The sequence below is a fragment of the Anomaloglossus baeobatrachus genome, chromosome 2 (assembly GCF_048569485.1).
Source record: "Anomaloglossus baeobatrachus isolate aAnoBae1 chromosome 2, aAnoBae1.hap1, whole genome shotgun sequence".
Classification (NCBI taxonomy): domain Eukaryota; kingdom Metazoa; phylum Chordata; class Amphibia; order Anura; family Aromobatidae; genus Anomaloglossus; species Anomaloglossus baeobatrachus.
The window spans coordinates 100,680,992-100,695,991 of record NC_134354.1 but is presented as its reverse complement, the minus strand read 5'-3'; the positions used below and the strand labels follow the sequence as shown (position 1 = coordinate 100,695,991).

General features: G+C 44.2%; 1 protein-coding gene across 2 annotated transcripts in view; it reads left to right on the top strand.

The window, feature by feature from the left end:
• SSH2 (slingshot protein phosphatase 2) overlaps positions 1–15,000 on the top strand; it is a 303,023-nt gene that overhangs the window by 133,023 nt on the left and 155,000 nt on the right. The gene's annotated exons all lie outside the window — the stretch shown is intronic.

Below are 15,000 nucleotides of genomic sequence, written 5' to 3'. Positions count from 1 at the left end.
TTGTTGCTCGGAGGCTACCGTCTATGGACCGTCAGTCATATAAATGATGCTTGCCTCATTGCTTCAGACTTTCTGCTTGTTTGAGGTAAAAGTAGCAGGAAATTGCGACACCTCTGACTTTTAGGAAATCTAGGGAAACGTCCATCAACTCCTTCAGATGTAATCTTAGCAGGGCTGTGGAGTCGGAGTCGTGGAGTCGGAGTCGGAGCTCATTTTGGTGGAGTCTGAGTCGGAGTCGGTATAAAATGCACCGACTCCGACTCCTAAAATATATAATAAATTGGGGACAGGAGTGCAATGCAGAATGTGCTGAATATTTTACTAAATAATATTTAGTATAATGCTTATATTTAAGTGAAAAATTTATTGTAGTACAATGTGAACATCAGACATTTAATTGTTTTTATGATACAATAATCAAGATATTTGGATAGAACATAAAATATTTATTGGAATACAACTTTAGAACACAAAAAACTAATAAATTGTAAATATGTAATATATATATATATATATATATATATATATATATATATATATATATATATATATATATATATATATATACACAGTGTATATACACACACAAGATATATATGTAATCTACTGTATATTACATAGTGTATTACATATTTACAATTTATTACAGTTTTTTGTGTTCTAAAGTTGTATTCCAATAAATATATTTTATGTTCTATCCAAATATCTTGATTATCGTATCATAAAAATTGTTAAATGTCTGATGTTCACATACACATATTCATGTACTACAATAAATTTTTCACCTAACTAAGCAATATATGTAGGAGTCGGAGTCGGAGTCGGAGTCGGAGCCAGAGAATTTGAGGAGTCGGAGCCGGAGCCGGTGCCAGAGAATTTGAGGAGTCGGAGTCGGAGCCGGAGCCGGTGCCAGAGAATTTGAGGAGTCGGAGTCGGAGCCGGAGCCGGTGCCAGAGAATTTGAGGAGTCGGAGTCGGAGCCGGAGCCGGTGCCAGAGAATTTGAGGAGTCGGAGTCGGAGTCGAAGGTTTGGCTTACCGACTCCACAGCCCTGAATCTTAGCCGCTCGGTTATTGGATAATTACAGGTTTTCCTCTATTTACCGTAACGTTAATGTCAGGCTTAAAGGGGACTTATCACCTGCACCTCTAATGTAGAAACTGCACATGTGACAGCCTCCCTGCCGGACCGTGCGGTGGCCGCACACAGTGCTCCCGGGGGTCTCTTACATGGCCCAGTACCGCAGAGAAGGGATTTCTGCTCTTGAGTCTGGTGCTCAATTAGAGCCGCTATAGAGGACTACAGAGTGCAGCATGTCTGACACTGCAAACCTGTGGTGAGAAACAGAGATCGGGTAACATTAGTATAAAGGGGTTTATTCCACTTTGGACTATTATGACATAAATGTTTAATGGTTGCAACAGGAGAGGCGGGCGAGCGTGTGGGGGACCACTCACCGCTCCACTTCTATGGGAGTTATGAAAACGCCAGATCTCCTATAGAAATGAATGAACACAGTTGAGCACATACCTACTCACATCTCCATTTATTATCTTATTTTTTGTGACTATGCAGTAATAGGCCAAATTGTAAAACCCTTTTTAGGACCCTATTCACACTGCCGTTACTATTGTGGGTTGTTTGTAACAAAGTGGTGCACTACAGATCTAAATGGCTCTCCACCATTGGCCGAAACGCCTTTATGAAGTTTGGGTTGTCCACTACTGTACAATCGCTTATTAATTGGCCCAGGGAGGGAGATCATACAAATTTTAAGTTTCCTTTGCCACACTGGCCCCGCTCCTCGGTGTTGCTTCCTGCCAGTGTGCAGCCACTGTTTCTTCCATTGCACAGAATGGAAACCCTGCAGCTGATCATTGGCCTCTGATCAGTTGCAGCGCTCTTGTGGTACCGCTACTGGAGTTGGATCACAGCAGAATAGATGTTGGACACAGCACGGAGTACAGGGGTGATTTTTTGTTTTCGTTTTCATTCACTGTGACCATTAATAGGAGATTGTTCAGTAGTCGACAACCCTTTTAAATAGGGGCCTGTCAATTCGCTTCCCATTTCAGCAGATTCTTGTAATCCCCATAAAATAACAACATTGTAGCTAGTGTGATGAGTGAGCACTACCATTCTCGAGTGCTGGCTACTCAGAACGAATAGTGATAAGCGGGCACTACCATGCTCGGGTGCTTGTAACTATTAGTGATGAGCGAGTACTACCATGCTTGGGTGCTTGTAACTTTTAGTGATGAGCGAGTACTACCATGCTCGGGTGCTTGTAACTATTAGTGATGAGCGAGTACTACCATGCTTGGGTGCTTGTAACTTTTAGTGATGAGCGAGTACTACCATGCTCGGGTACTTGTAACGATTAATGATGAGCGGGCACTACCATGCTTGGGTTCTCAGTACTTGTAACGAATAGTAATGAGCGGGCACTACTATGCTTGAGTGCTCGATACTCGTAACAAGCAGTTGGATGCTTGGATGAGCTCGACCCTAACTACAATGGAAGTCAATCGGGGACTCAAGCATTTTCCCGGGAAATCTTCCAGAAAAATGCTCACGTTTTCCATTATACTCGGTACTCTAGTCACGCCCATCTGAGCATCCAACTGCTGGTTACGAGCAGGGCTGTGGAGTCTGAGTCGGAGTCAGAGCTCATTTTGGTGGAGTCTGAGTCGGTATAAAATGCACCGACTCCGGCTCCTAAAATATATAATAAATTGGGGACAGTAGTGCAATGCAGAATGTGCTGAATATATTACTAAATAATATTTAGTATAATGCTTATATTTAAGTGAAAAATGTATTGTAGTACAATGTGAACATCAGACATTTAATTATTCTTATGATAAAATAATCAAGATATTTAAATGAAACAGAAAATACATTTATTGGAATACAACTTTAGAACACAAAAAACTAATAAATTGTAAATATGTAATACAATATGTAAAAATATAAAAATATATAATATATATATAATATACACACACGATATATTTGTAATCTACCGTATATTGCATAGTGTATTGCATATTTACAATTTATTACAGTTTTTTGTGTTCTAAAGTTGTATCCAATAAATATATTTTATGTTCTATCCAAATATATTGATTATTGTATCATAAAAATTATTAAATGTCTGATGTTCACATACACATGTTCATGTACTACAGTAAATTTTTCACCTAACTATAAGCAATATATGTAGGAGTCTGAATCGGTGCAAGAGAAATTGAGGAGTCTGAGTCGAAGGTTTGGTTTACCGACTCCACAGCCCTGGTTGCGAGTACTGAGCCCCGGAGCATGTTACTGCTCGCTCATCACTGGCCTTTACTTCTAAAGTTTTATTTTATTTCTTCTTGAAATGGACGAATATTTCAAGGGTGCTTTACACGCTGCGACATTGCTAACGATATATCGTCGGGGTCATTTCGTTAGTGACGCACATCCGGCGCCGTTAGCGACCTCGCAGCGTGTGACTCCAAGGAGCGACCTTAAACAATTGCCAAAGAGACAAAAATCGTTGGTATGTGACACGTCGTTCACTTACCAAAAATCGTTGTCTAGTCAGTAGCGAGGTTTGTCGTTTTTGTGGCAGCACACATCAATATGTGTGACACTGCAGGAACGAGGAACAACCTCGTACCTGCGGCCGCCGGCAATGAGGAAGGAAGGAGGTGGTCGGGATGTTACGTCCCGCTCATCTCCACCCCTCCGCTTCTATTGGACGGCTGCCATGTGACGTCGCTGTGACGCCGCACGACCCGCCCCCCTTAGAAAGGAGGCGGTTCGCCGGTCACAGCGACGGCGCAGGAAAGGTAAGTCCATGTGACAGGTGTAAGCGATGTTGTGCAACAAGGGCAGCGATTTGCTCGTGACGCACAAATTCTGGGGGCGGGTACGCTCGCTAGCGAGATCGCAGCGTGTAAAGCCCCCTTTATTCCTACAGCAAGCAAACTTTTCAATGAGGTCATACATTTCCAGGAGGAATAACAGGAGTGACAGTGCGAGTTATAAGACCTGATCCTGCAGCTTGCTTATACAGGGGGAATTATTAGCACTAATGAGCAGATAACTGATCATCTCTAGAACATTTACCAGAAGTCCTGAAACATTAAAGCAGGAAGATTTCCACTGCAAATGATGTTTTTACCAGACTAGTGAATTGTTACTGGATCTCGTTTTAGTGTAATTATTCTAATCCTCGTCAAAGGTTTATGTCGGGGAGGACTCTTCCGTTTTCCTTGCAGTGTTATGGGTGGGTTATGGTGTCTGGCTCACACTTCCGTCTCATCTGACTTATAAGTAGTGTCCTCGGCGTTGAGGCGTGATTGTGTTATCAGTACTCTCTGTGCCCGACCAGAAGACATCTTACACAATAAGCCTTTCCGGTGGAGCTCCAGGTCCTCACCGCGGATTTCTGCTGCTTGGGTTGTATTTTTATCCAGGTGACAGCGTCTGTTTATTTTACCTTCTCCAAAGTTCAGGTGTGACACAGAATCCCCACCTCTGATGAGGGATCACCATATTCATTCCTGTGCATCAGATTATCCATTATCACCGCTTCACCCAGTGCTGCATTATAACAGTCCAAACTGGGCAGACTGGAAGGAGAAGGCAGGATGTGGTCAGGTGTTGTGGGCACGTTGTAGATTTCACTGCATGTTTTGCAGAAGCTGCATTAATAGATAAGAAAAGTCTTAAAAGATGACCTCTTATGGCTGACACCGAGCCAACATCGATTTAGTCAATGGCCAGGCCTAATATTTCTCCATTTGTACAGCCACCAGCTGCTGTTACACCTCTTGAAGGGGTTTTCCGGTTACAGGAAAACTGACGTCTGCTGCAGTTTATTTAAAAAAATGCAAAGAAAACGTGTTCTACTCATCCTCACCAGGTCCAGCGCTGAGTCTCATCTGTTTCTTTTGCTGTTTATTGGCTGTAGCACATGATGTAAACACTGCAACCAATCAGTGAGCTTATTGGCCCTGCCCTAGTACATGCAATCAAGAGCCTCTAAGCTCACTGGTTGCGGTGATTACATCAGGTTGACAACGCTGCAGCCAGTCAGTGAGCTCAGAGGCTCTGCCGTAGTAGATGCAATGTAAGAGCCTCTAAGCTCACTGATTGATTGGCGGCAGCGCTGTCAATACGGTCTGTGCTGCAGACAAAAATCTGTAAGCTCATGATGTCGTCATCTAGAGCAGGGCCACTGAGCTCACTGACTGGCTGCAGCGCTGTTAATATGATTTGGGAGATGCAGTGGAGACTTTGCGCTGAACCTGGGGAGGATGAGTAGTGCCACTGGTGTTTTTCTTTGTTTTTTTTCTGTTTTGTTTTTTTGTTCTTTTTTTAAACCTGCTGCAGTTGAGGGGCAGGAGTTTTCCAAAACTGGAAAGCCCCGTTAAAGGGTAGAGGTTAACTTATTGTATGTTGAGACCCCCAGCGATCCTTCCTAAAAGGAAGTTCACCTCCGCTGCATTCATTCTCTGTGGGACTACTGGAGAGTACAGCACTCAGGGCTCTGTCAGGGACATAGACAATAAACAGAGTAGTGTTGCACATGTTCGACCTCCGCTCCTTTGGAACACTGCTCTTAGGAGCCCTCTGCTCAGGATGGGCATGGGTTCTAGTGGTCGGACCCCAGCGATCAATAAGTTACTAACTTGGTACAAACCCTTTAATGTGTTTAATAGGAAAACCTAGCTGCTTTCTTTCATAATCCATCTTTTTTTCAACTTGTTTAATTACGGTATATATGTTTAGGGTGGGTGTTCAGAATGTTTTTTCCTTTTGGTAGATCAGAGTTACCCCATTATCACATTAGAGGTGATTTTCTTACTGATATCTTCTGCAGTATTTCTGAAGCCTGGAGTTTATTCTACCTGTGTACTTGTAAAAAGAATCTTAATGCCAGTGTTGTACTGGGTGAATAAGTGTCTCATGGTGGCCGATCACCTCAGATAGGTGTTGGCCGAATGTGTGCCTGTCCTCAGAAGGAAGTGGTCAGTAGACTTTGATGGTTGTGGGTGATCTTCTTTGAAAACAAAAGGATGTGACATGGTGAAATTTATTATTGGGTCACCACTACACCAGAGCTGAGTACAATGGAAGTCTCCAAAAGAGACTGGACAGACATCTGAGCAGGGGTTGGAGCAGATCACCCTGGAGTCTCTTCCAAACTAACATCCCATGAGCAGAATGATCCATAGGACCCCCGATTCCTCGGATTCGCCGGTAGTCCACTGCATTGTGGACATCATACCATCTGCTGACATCCTTGGTGCCTCTTTGATTTTAGTAGTGTCTACTAATCAAAAACAATACTAAGAATGATGGCTGGTAATGGGAATTTCACGTGCTCTGGTCCTTAAGTAGCCACTTCTGTGGATCCTTGTCCTAAACTCTACCTCCGACATAGATGGTCATCCTGTTCAGGTGTCTGGTTTTCTGAGTATCCTCAAATGTGTATGGCCATCGTAAGACCTACACATAAGGCGTCTATCACACGTCAGTGAAAACAGACACGTTTTTCACGGTTGTGTTGAAGATACGTATAACCCTCTGTGTGCCGTGATTTTGGCACTCGTGTGTTCTCCATGTGTTTTGCGTGATAGCACACGGAGAGCAGGAACTTTTCACTCTCCTGTCCCCAGCGCTGCTGCAGTCTGTAGTGCTGAGGTCTCTGGCACAGCGGTCACACTTGCTTCCGGGTCTGAGGTGCAGTGAATATGCCCTGAAGCAGGAGACTGCAGCGTCCAAGACAGCAGGGCTGGAGACAGGTGAGTATAGAAAATCACATTATTTTAAAGACCCGTGTTTTCTCTGGTACTTGTCACATGGTTCACACCACTGTGTAGTCCGTGTGACATCAGTGCTGCAGGAGAAAACTGACTTGCCTCCGTGGAGAACATACAGACACGCGTGTGCTCCACATAGTCCATGAGAAATCCATGATCTGTGTGCAGACCCATTGAATTTAATGTGTCTACGTATGTCCGTGATTCCGGCATGTATAAAAACTGAGACATACGTACCGGAATCGCTGACCTATAAAGGAGAGGCGTAAGATGGATCATAAGACAATGAGTTTTGCTTTTTTTATGATATTTTGTGGGCTTAAAGCGGTTTTATCTAATTAATTTGTTCAAAAACCTCATTTGTACTGAACGTTTTTACTGTTGTGAAGATCCTGTATAATGAACGTAAGGCGACTGAAGTAAGCTCTTAAATCTAATTAATTTGTGGTAGGAGATAATTGTTCGGAGATCCGTGGATTGCCCCTCATTAGTTCCTCCTAACGATTGTCGGACTCACTCCTGTGTGAATGAGATTTATAGGGAGTTTACTGTTCCTTTCCTCAGTACATAAAATCTATTCTCCACATAAAAGAAAGTAGTAAACTACCGTAAATGCCAAAAGACAAATGTTTCTTTTTCATTTCCATTGTCCTAAATGTAACCGGATGTCTCTGTTATCCCCAAATTGCTTGGTAATGATAACTTTCCGCTGCTGCTCAGTTGGGTGTGGATGAGAAGAAGTCGGTCCCACAAGAGCGTGGATCTGTGCAGCGAATAGCCGGGATTAGGCAGATCATTGCTCTTTGTCCAGTACAGGAGCACCGCCATACACTCACCTTACAATCTAATCTCTGAACATGCAGGTGACAAAGTATTAGCACGTCAATCTTGAGACGTAGCAAATATATTTGCTGTTCATCATCACATGCAGTCACCAATTCTCCAGAAGGGCTGGACCGCTTCATTTACTACATAAACACATTAAAATTGGCCTCCAGACTTTCATATCAAAGGGGTTTTCCAGGATCTGGCATTGAGTTGTTCTTAAAGTAGGTCATTGATTTATGAGGAGCAGGAACGTGCCCTCAGAATCCCTACCAGGAATGGCTCCATGGTCAAAAGTGAAGCTGCGTTGGTGTAAATCCGTCATCCTGGTGCCCTCAGCTGTCACACAATAATGCCTATGTGTAGTAGATCTCAAAAATTATCTTAAACGGGTTGTCTAGGAATTAAAAAAAAACAAAAAAAAAAAACACTATAATCCATTAGTAATCGTTTAAAAATGTCATCTTTGTCATTTACAAAAAATTCAGACATTTCTTACTTAAATGCTCCTTATTGGAGGACCAAATTCCTCCAGATTCTTCAGTCTCGACAACTGAGGAAACCGAAAGATCTCGCTGTACCATGTGACCTGGCCGTCTCAAAGATCTCAGGCCCCATGTTGTCTCTCTTCTCTGTGGGGAGCAGTGCTCTTCAAAATCTTGTGGGTTTTTTTTATGATTACCCCCACCCCCACCCCCCTCACCCCCACCATTCATTTGAATGGGTGATAAGCACTGACAGAATTGACATCCTACAGATTTGAAGCTTCAACTCTTCAAGCAAAAAAATAAGCAAATGTGCATGATATTTCAGAAATACCGAGCCTGCATGGCCATCCACGTGTCGTGTGGTCCTCTGCTCTCTTCTACGGCCATTCTCACCATCCTGGCTACCCATGTGTTGCATTGTCCCCATCTCATCCGACCCCCCCCCCCCCCCCGCAGTTGCCTTTGTGTGTCGGTCTCCAGCTCCCGCCTAAGCCGCAGTCCTTGCTTTTCTGGTCTCTAGCCTAGGCGGCACACTCTTCCTGTCCCTTTTAGAAGGAAGTGTACGTACCTTGCTACGGTGTCCCCAACCTATTACTGCGATGCACCAGGTATTTAAGGCTCACTTTCCCTGTAGGGAGGGGTCAAATCAAGTCTTTAGGATTTAATCCAATAAACTCTCTCTGCATTGGTCCAGCCTGCCTGCTCCCGTCTGCCTGTAACCAGCACCAGTTCTGCATGTAACCAGCTCTGTCTGCCTTGTCTGTGCCTCTGGACCTGTACTTTCTGTGCCCTGGTACCAGCCGGTGTCTGTACCTGCCTGCTCCTGTCATCTTGCCTGTCTCAGCCGTTCTGGATGCACCTGCCTGATGTCTAGTACCCTGATGTCACATGTCCCTGCCTGATGACCTGTGCCCAATGTCCGGTCTCCCTCCTGATGTTCCATACCTGAATTCCGAACCTGATGCCTGTAGCCCCAAACCTATTTTCTGATGACCGGAGTCCCTCCTGATGTCCTGTGCCTGATTACTTCAGCCTGAAGTCCTGTTCCTGCCTGTACCTGTGCACCTGTTCCTGCTTCTGCCCTGATTGTCCTGCCCGTCCAGGCCGTCCTGCCTGTTACCTGACCACGGTCCTGCTGTCACACTGCTTTGCTCAGCTGCCACAGTCCCAGTCACTGCTCTGGGAGTGAATAAAAAATTTAAACAAGCGAGTGCATTTGAAGGGTCTGGGAGATAGCGGTGAGGAGGAGAAAAAGAGTCTGCTCACCTGATGTGGTTGTGCAGCCCTCGCACAACCACGGTATAAGACGGGAGTGTGCTGTCAGTAATCTTCTAATCTGTTAGCCCACGATATCCATCCAGGGAAGCAAATTCCTGAAAAGCTGGTCACGTGACATATCACCGGGCATCTCTGGTAATCTGAACTCCGTACCAAGCAGCTCTTGCCGTGAACCCATAGAGGGGAAGATCAGCAGTAGAGAATGGAAGCACGGTCCGATAGAGCGCTAAGGAGGCCACAGTATTGGATAACAATAAATACTACAAAAATTAATCTATCAGCCACAACGCGTTTCGATATACACAAGATCTTCATCAGGTGTATATTTACATGATGAAGATCTTGTGTATATCGAAACGCGTTGTGGCTGATCACAATAAATACTACAAAAATTAATCCAATACTGTGGCCTCCTTGGCGCTCTATCAGACCGTGCTTCCATTCTCAACTACTGCTCTGGGAGTGGCACTTGGCGTTTGCCTCATGGCGCTTAGTCTGGCCCCTCCCATGTGAGGCCAAGCCCAGGTCACCCTGTGGTCCAGTAGGTCCACTCCCGCTCACCGCCTCTTCACCGGCGAGCGTTACACTAGCCTTTATTAATCTTTTGCTGGATATTGGCCTCTACAATATGCATTTTCCTGAACTTCCACAACGTTATATATTGTATTTGCATTGCTAGGATGACTCTATGCTAAACATCTGAAGTCTTTTTACGTTTTTAAGCTTTATTCAGTTACTTCCTCATAGAAAAAAATCATAACCTGCCTCGTCTGTCTTGGTTGGCGCTTACGGCTGATGGCCTTTACAGTATGAGGGTCACCTCCTCGTTTGTTTTGTCTCATTGTGCAATGCCGGAGCAAATTAACTTCAGGAAAAAAAAATGAGAAAAATATTTTCTTAGAAACCATGTCTGCATTCATTGTTTGTTTTTGGTTTTGTTAAACTCTCCATTTTAACTGTGACCTACACTTTAGCTTGATCTACAGATTCCTCATTTTTAGCAATGACATTTTATATAAATCTATCAGAGGAGTCAAAGAGGTCACCAATATCCATTTCAATCACTGTCACTATTGGGGTCTGTGCGCACTGGGACATGTATCTTTCTTTAGAAAATTCTGCATCCTCTGCAAAAACCGCGGTAAAAAACGCACCCGGAATCTGCATGTGTTTTTTCTGCGGGTTGGTCCCTGCAGTTTACCATTTATCTGGCAAAAATCGCAGGTAACTGCAGAAAAGAAGTGTAAGGCCGATTTCACACATCCGGCTTTTCGCCGGTTTACCGGACCCGGCGCTCTCCCGTACAGACAATACAGTACAGTGACAGCGCTGTAACTTCCGGGTCACATGCGCCGGTCACATGACAGCATGTGACCGGCGCTTGTTGCGCTGTCACTGTACTGTAGTCACTGTATGGGAGAGCGCCGGATCCGGCAAACCGGCGAAAAGCCGGATGTGTGAAACCGTCCTTATGCTACTTCTTTTTTGCTGCAGAAATTCTGCAGCAAAACCTTTAGGAAAAAAAAATGCAGTGTACGCACAGCATTTTTGTTTTTCCATAGATTTTGTGGGCGAAGGACTGCAGAAAGGTTATGTACAAATACAACACCTTTTCTGCAGCAAAAACTCGGCAAATCCGCAGCAAAAAAAAACGCAGTGTGCCTTAAAGCGCTTATGTCGTCTGTTCTTAATACAAACAAACTATAGAGTGAGTGAAATAAGTATTGAACATGTCACCAATATAAATATATTCAAATGAATGTCATTCATTGGTATGCCTTTTTTTTTTTTTTTTTTTAAAGCTTCTCTTTTTGATACGGTATTTCCTGGTATTTAGCTTTGACAACATTTTATTGATACTGTGTTTTCCCCCCCAATTCAAGACAGGGTTCTCTCTATCTATCTATCATAATTTTTATTCTTTTTTTAAAAAAATTTCATGAACAAAATCTACATTTTTTTACACCAGCCTGTGTCCTCTTCAGTTCCTCCAGACTCCAGGACCTTTGGTGCCATCATTGCTACGTGAACATGATGTTTCCAAAGGTTTTTAAGTAGCCTTCACTTTAAAATAGAAATACTGGGGGCCAGATAGTAAGGTCAGATACATATGGCTGGTCAGACACCTTACCGTGGATTGCAGGATGAAGTTTATTAATCAGTAAGGATTTCTATAGACCTGTAAGAGGTTGTTTCAGGCTTATCACGAAAGTATGCAGTCACTCAGTGACCGAGGCAAAGCTGAACGGTCATGTAACCGCAGGTATGCTATATGTATGCGTTCTGACAAGACGTGTGTGGCCTTGCTCAATTCCCTTGTATTAGGCCTCCTTCACACATCCGTGTCTCCGGTACAAGTGACGTCCGCTTACACGCGTACCGGAGACTTGGACACCCGTAGACCCACAAAAATAAATAGGCTTGCACACATGTCTGTGTTTTGACACAGATCGTGTGTCCATGCGGCGGACATGCATGTCTGTGTGCTACACAGGGCGACATGTCCATTTTCTGACGGCGGCACGGATGTCACACAGACTGCACATGGATATGATTTGTGTGACACATACCGGAGAGAACACATATCACTGAGAAATATATTTTTATACTTGCCTGTCTCCGGCGCTGCTGTCACACTTCCGGGCCCACTCAGTATGCTTGAACATTCATTGCACTGACTGTAGACCCGGAAGGAAGTGTGACAGCCGCATGGGAGACAGGTAAGTATATAAGTTCGTGTTGTCCGTGTGCTATCCAGATGTCACACGGATAGTACACGGAAAACACACACACATGGAACGACATGCCTACTTAGACTACGAACTGTGCAAAACGTTTTGTTTTTTGCATGGACTTGTGAAGGGTGCCGTAAGTGAAGCTGCATACATCTGGTCAGAATGTGGCAGGCTGTATGCTTATCGCATATTGAGGTTACATGGCTGCTCGTCTTACCTCCAGCCATGGAGAATCCTCGCTGCCTGTGATGTGTGGCTTCACAAGTCTGCAGTCAAATAGAATGACTGTAAACTTCTGTATAAAATTTGAACAGCCCTTTTTAATATATAAAAAATAATAATTCAAGGCGCATGGTCTGCCTATCTCTTAGAATATTGTCCCCCTGTTCCATGATGTCAGTTTCTAGGTATAGTGTCTTCTGCCGTTATGACGGGTGGTATTTTGTGACAAGTTAGAATATGATTCCTCTAATCTCCACCACTCTACATGAAATTCCTGGATGTGATCTCCAGTAGACTATGGTTATAATTATAGGTTCACTTTTTTATTTATTAAGAATAAAAACCTTTCTACTAGTGTGAAAATGAACATTTAGATGAATACCTTTCTGTGAGGTCTCAATTTCATGGTTGTCCTTCTGGGCTGAAACTCTTGTGTAATGTGATCACGGAGTCCTGTGTTTTCCCAGCCTCCAGGGCAGGGTTGGTCTGATACCTAATAGTAAAACTGGCCGTACACATGAGAACTGTTGGCCACCACAGACGGCCATCTCTCCCGTCTCCCTCATACATGTGGGTGCTCGGCACTGAAGAGCTCATGGGTTTTCATCAAGGAGACTCCTCTGGCACCATTTGTTGAGGTTGAGTTGTGAGGCCCCATCATCCTAAAATATTCGGTACAGACATCAATGCCCCTTAATGGTGGATAACCGCTTATATAATGGCTTCCAGTCTTTTTTTCAATTTGTACTAACTTTTGGGAGAAGTTGGGGCAGTGGCTGTAGACTGGCACAATCTAACCATTTGTTGATCTTTATTTAGTCTGATTTATAGTCAGACTTTTTTTGTAATTGCTCACATCAGCCCATGTCCCCGATGGGGCTTATATACTCTAATTTTGCATCTTTGCCAACCATGTGATTTCCCCCTGGCTCTGTGCCTTTATACATGGGGAAGTACAGGTATAATATATGGCAGACAATTAGTCATCTTATGTTTTTGTCTTTTATATCCTCGTATTTCTGCTGACTTTCATTCTACCAGACGAGACCTGAGGTTGAACTATATACGGCACTTGCTGAGGCCTGGCATGTCCTTTACAGTCTGCAGTCTGGATCATGAGTTATGTAACAGAACAAGTCCAATCACGGGGCCATTATTCAGCACATAAGAGGTCGTGAAAAGGATTAATGCATGTGAAATAGTCCTGCAGAGGATGAGACATGGTCTTCTCCACTATAAGAGATACAGACGGAGACTTTCACTTTTCAGCTGATGCAAGAGAAGTTATTGATTCCTCAATTTAAAGGGAGTCTGTTACCTGATTTATACGGCCTGAACACCGGGCAGTCGAATCTGAGTATGGAAGCACTTTGTGAGACACTTTGAGTGATGTTTTGAAGAAAACATACTGTAAAAAGCCCACCAGGGACTATGCTTCTCAGATGGTTAGTACAAGGAATGGTCCCTGGTGGCCTCTCCCTGCCCCACTCCCTCAGACTACCCAGAGTTATGCCGGCGTCACACGGTACGATCTATCGTGCAATCGCACGAGTGATCCTACCCGCCCCATCATTTGTGTGTCAGGAGCAATTAGTTGCCCGTAGCGCACAAAGTCGTTAACCCCCCCCGTCACACGCACTTACCTGCTGAGTGACGTCGCTGTGGGCGGTGAACATCCTCTTCCTAAAGGGGGAGGGACGTTCGGTGTCACAGCGACTTCACACAGCGGCCGGCCAATGGAAGCGTAGGGGCGGAGATAAGCGGGACATAACAACCCGCCCACTTCCTTCCTTCCGCATTGCCGGCGGGACGCAGGTAAGCTGTGTTCGTCGTTCCCGAGGTGTGTCACACATAGCGATGTGTGCTGCCTCGGGAACAATGAACAACCAGACCACAGAAGGAGGAACAACATTTTGAAAATGAACGACGTGTCAACGAGCACCGATAAGGGGAGTATTTTTGCTCTTTAATAGTCGTTCAGTGGTGTCACACGGTACGATAGGTCTAACGATGCCGGATGTGCGTCACTAACGACGTGACCTGGACGACATATCGCCCGATATATCGTACTGTGTGACACTGGCATAAGGCTATGTGCACACACTGCAGAAAATTACTGCATCAAATCTGCGCTGTGTGGCAGAAAAACACACCCACCATATATCAACACTATTTCAAGATCACCTCCTGTTTTAGCCATGTTTTTTTTGTGTTAAAAAAAGTGGCAAAACCGCACTAAAAACTCACTGTGAACACACATTTGATGTGTTTTTTTTTTTTTTTTCCATCACAACATTTAAGTCAATGGGCCAAAAAAAAACCTGGAAATCCAGACCAATGATGGACATGCTGCAGATTTTATTCTGCATCGAAATCTGCAAAGGGAAAAAAAAATAAGCAATGGCACTTCAGAAATCTCATAGACTTTGCTGGCTTCAGGAGAGGTATTCAGATTGGGAGATGGGGGGGGAGAAAGGCATCAAAGACCGCAGCATGTCACAAGGCCTAAAGGCCCCTTTACACACTGAGACTTTCTAGCGATCATGCTGCACAGCGGGAAACAAAGGACCAAAGAATGGTCCTGAACGATTTGTAGCGATCAGCAACTTCACAGCGGGGGTCAGGTTGCTGATGT